The 4,803-nt window shown below is 39.5% G+C and overlaps 1 pseudogene; it reads right to left on the reverse strand.

The window, feature by feature from the left end:
- The window catches only part of LOC112071538 (mitochondrial glutamate carrier 1-like), an 11,011-nt pseudogene extending 6,272 nt beyond the window's left edge, over positions 1-4,739 (reverse strand).
- Between the last annotated feature and the right edge of the window lie 64 nt (positions 4,740-4,803).

A 4,803-nucleotide genomic window follows, 5' to 3' on the forward strand; every position in this document is an offset into this window, starting at 1 on the left:
CAAAATAGCTCTCGGTGGCCAATTTAAATCCAAAGCCATTTGCAAAAAAAAAAGCAAGTTGGATGCTTAGCAAAAAATAACTTTAAACCTCTTTGTCCATCTGAGAGGAAGTGTTCTTGTTTCAAACACACCATCTTTAAAAGGATAGATACAAACCAACATGATGTTCCACCTACCTTGGCTATAGTCGATTCAAGAAGGCAGTTTTGGTGATAGTCTCCTTTTGACACTTAAGAGACATATTTTGTTTACTGTTATCGCTCTCACATTAAGCTGTTCTTGTGCCTGTGTAATACAACTGTAATTAATCACTTCTGGAGCAAAATGTTATTAGCATGCTGTTACATAATACTTGGGTAATTGCATTTTAATTGCATAGCAATGAGCTGAGTTTTTTTTGTACTTGCTGTATACGATGGAATAGCAACTGCTCCTTATTCCACTTTATGAAATGACTCCATTATGATACAATTATAAAGCAATTTCCAAACCCTTATGTACCAATGTTGCTACTGTAATAATCACAAAGTTACTAGACATGTATGTGAGAACTGGATGTTATTGTTACTGTGTTTACCTTATGTCAGTCGTATGAACATATCTGTGTTGGTTGTTTTTGATGCTGCAGCAGTGATCAACTCTAATGTTGAGTGATGAGTATCTAATTAGAGCTGTATTAAGACCCTATTTTAAGAGCCCTCCAAACACAAAAAGTGTCAACCATCAAAGTCAACATTTTTCTTTTTTTGGAGGGGGGGGTTTCAAATAACTTGCAATATTCAAATACTTTTAACTATTATTATTTGTGTTTCTGAGAGTACTTTTCTGAGACCTTTATTTGAATATAAAGATAATAGTTGCCTTTAGTTAATAAACTCTATATATAAACTATATAAACTATATATAAATATATAAACTATATGAACATAAAATATATAATTATAAACTATATTAAATATATAATAAAATTATAACACTATATAAACTAATTAAACTTATTAAATATATATTAAATATATATAACTATTTAATATTATATATTAATATAAACTATATATAAATATATAAACTATAATAATATATAAACTTATAACTATATTTTAAATATATAAACTATATAAATTATATGTAACTATATTTAATATAGTTTATATAGTTTATATATTTTATATATTTAATATAGTTTATATATTTAATATAGTTTATATATTTAATATAGTTTATATAGTTTATATAGAGTTTTAACTAAAAGGCAACTATTATCTTTTATATTCAAATAAAGGTCTCAGAAAAGTATCTCAGAAAACCAAATAATAATAGTTAAAAGTATTTGAATATATGCAAGTTATTTGAAACCCCCCCCTCCAAAAAAAGAAAAATGTTGATTTGATGGTTGACACATTTTTGGTTTGGAGGGCTCTTAAATAGGGTCTTAATACAGCCTATAATTAGATACATCAATCACCTCAACATTAGAGTTGATCACTGCTGCAGCATCAAAAACAACCAACACAGATATGTTCATAACGACTGACATAAGGTAACACAGTAACACATAACATCCAGTTCTCCACTACATGTCTAGTAACTTTGTGATTATTACAGTAGCAACATTGGTACATAGGAGTTTGGAAATTGCTTTATAATTGTATCATAATGGAGTCATTTCATAAAGTGKAATAAGGAGCAGTTGCTATTCCATCGTATACAGCAAGTACAAAAAAAACTCAGCTCATTGCTATGCAATTAAAATGCAATTACCCAAGTATTATGTAACAGCATGCTAATAACATTTTGCTCCAGAAGTGATTAATTACAGTTGTATTACACAGGCACAAGAACAGCTTAATGTGAGAGCGATAACAGTAACAAAATATGTCTCTTAAGTGTCAAAAGGAGACTATCACCAAAACTGCCTTCTTGAATCGACTATAGCCAAGGTAGGTGGAACATCATGTTGGTTTGTATCTATCCTTTTAAAGATGGTGTGTTTGAAACAAGAACACTTCCTCTCAGATGGACAAAGAGGTTTAAAGTTATTTTTTGCTAAGCATCCAACTTGCTTTTTTTTTTTGCAAATGGCTTTGAATTTAAATTGCAGTATTTTCAGGTATCGTAACATTAATTGCAGCTTTCAGACTTTTCASTGGCATGTTGAACGAGACATTCAGGTAGTTGAGCRTCACAACTTATTTTTTACTTCTCTGTACAAAATGTGATTGGTTAATTGATTTGACTTGATAATGTACATCGTGGGGCAACGGACATTCAGGAGAATAGACATTTACAGAATGTTCACGTAGAAATGTATTGTGTAGATCAGATATGACTGCCAGATAGGTTGGAATAGTACAGGAGGTTGTGTGTGCTCTAGTCATTCTATTTCTACCTTCAACATGCAGGTCCAGATACAGCCCTGTCATTAGATATGTTGTTATAAACTAGCCTAGTTAAGATATGTTGTAAACTAGCCTAGTTAAAAGATATGTGTGTAAACTAGCCTAAGTTAAGAATTACTGTTGTAAACTAGCCTAGTTAAGATATGTTGTAAACTAGCCTAGTTAAGATAATGTTTTTAAACTAGCCTAGTTAAGGATATGTTGCAAACTAGCCATAGTTAAGATATGTTATAAACTAGCCTAGGAAGATATGTTGTTAAACTAGCCTAGTTAAGATATGTTGTAAACTAGCCTAGTTAAGATATGTTATAAACTAAGCCTAGTTAAGATATGTTGGTAAACAGCCTAGTTAAGATATGTTGTTATTGTTGTAAACTAGCTAGTTAAGATATGTTAAACTAGCCTAGTTAAGATATGTGTAAACTTAGTAAACTAGCCTAGTTAAGATATGTTGTTATGTTGTTAAACTAGCCTAGTTAAGATATGTTGTAAACTAGCCTAGTTAAGATATGTTATAAACTAGCTAGTTAAGATATGTTGAAACTAGCCTTAGTTAAGATATGTGTAGTAATATGTTGTAAACTAGCCTAGTTAAGATATGTTGTAAACTAGCCTAGTATTGAGAATATGTGTTTGTGGTGATTTGAGGTTACCTGATACAATCAGTCACCCCACTGTACGTTTTCCTCTGTACTCCCCCTGTTCATAGACTGGATTCTGGTCTTAATCACTGTAAATACACAACAACACCATGTTAACACAAAAAAACACACACTAACGCAACTAAGAACATATGATTGGTGTAAGAGCCAGATTAAATACAGAACATAGTATAAGCCTTATTGTACAACATTCTAGGGTCTCATAAGAAGTAGATAAGAAGTTCTAAAGAAAGACCATGTCCCACGTACTGCCAGCCTATATTACTACAGTATTACTAATTATATACTGGATATTATGTCTCACCATCTACAGGGTTGACAGCCACAGCGGCCGTGCTGCCAGCCAGACAGCTGCCAGGAATGACACATAGAACGGGGCGGGGCCCTCCGGCTCCTCTCTTCCCAGGGTGTTCAGGTTGGCAAACAAGAGGGAAGTAGATGATGGAGAATGGAACATCCCTGAGAGGAGAGGAGAGGGGTAGTGGAGGGGGAGAGGAGAGGGAGGAGAGGAGAGGAGAGGAGAGGAGAGGAGAGAGAGGAGGTAGTGGAGGGGGAAGGGGAGGGGAGGGTAGTGGAGGGGGTAGTGGAGGGGGGAAGGGAGGGAGGGATAGTGGAGGGGGGGTAGTGGAGGGGGGAAGGGGAGGGAGGGGGGAAGGTAGGGAGGGGAGGGGTAGTGGAGGGGGTTAGGTAGGGGGAGGGGAGGTGTAGTGGAGGGGGGAGGGGTAGTGGGAGGGGGAGGGGAGTGGAGGAGGGGTAGTGGAGGGGGGAGGGGAGCGGGGAGGGGTAGAGGGTAGGGAGGGGGGAAGTGGGAGGGAGGGGTAGTGGAGGGGTTAGTGGGGGGGGAGGGAGGGGAGGGGTAGTTGAGGGGGGAAGGTAGGGGAGGGGGGGTAGTGGAGGGTGAAGGAGAGGAGGGGAGGGGGGAGGTAGGGGAGGGAGGGTAGTGGAGGGGGAAGGTAGAAGGGGAGGGGGGAAGGTAGGGGAGAGGGGTTAGTGGAGGGGGAGGTAGAGGAGGGGAGGGGGAAGGTAGGGGAGGGAGGGGGAAGGTAGGGAGGGGAGGGGAGGGGTAGTGGAGGGGGAAGTAGAGGAGGGGAGGGGGAAGGTAGGGGCGAGGGAGGGGAATGAGAGAATTAGAAATCAGCAGAGTAGAGTTGATCATATTTGTCAAACCATCGAGCGGACAGAGCATTGTGTCTGTGTCTCTATAGATAGACTGTAGCTATATTTCCTTAATTCCTTGCGTCCTCTTTCCTCGACCCTTCTCAAAACATCCTGGAGGAGAAGATCCAAGGTCACTTCGCCTTGGACCTTCTCCTCCAAAGCATTTTGAGGAGGCAAGGAGAAAAGAGGCAAGGAGAGAGGAGGTAAAGAATCAAGTTAAGACAATGCTAGAGTCTAGAGTGGTTGTAGTGCTTGGTGGTCAGAGCAGTGTATTTTTTTAAATGGTGTCATGCAGTGTATCAGAGCAGTGTGGCCCCAAGCCCTTGTAAGAGCCCTACCTGAGCAGTGTGGCCCCCCCAGGTCCTTGTATAGAGCCCTACCTGAGCAGTGTGGCCCCTAGGCCCTTGTACAGCCCAGCGATGCCCTTCTCTTTCAGTAGTTCCCTGGTCAGCTGCATGGCGGTGGGGGACTTTGTAGGCACGGTCCCTGGTACTACTGTCTCTGGCATCAGCTTCCTCTGGGCCTCTGAGGGTGGTGGGGGGGGGGGGGCAGCATGGTGTTAAATTGTTTCTCGCTGTGGGGCA

The sequence above is a fragment of the Salvelinus sp. IW2-2015 genome, unplaced genomic scaffold (genome assembly GCF_002910315.2).
Source record: "Salvelinus sp. IW2-2015 unplaced genomic scaffold, ASM291031v2 Un_scaffold1633, whole genome shotgun sequence".
In the NCBI taxonomy this organism is placed as follows: domain Eukaryota; kingdom Metazoa; phylum Chordata; class Actinopteri; order Salmoniformes; family Salmonidae; genus Salvelinus; species Salvelinus sp. IW2-2015.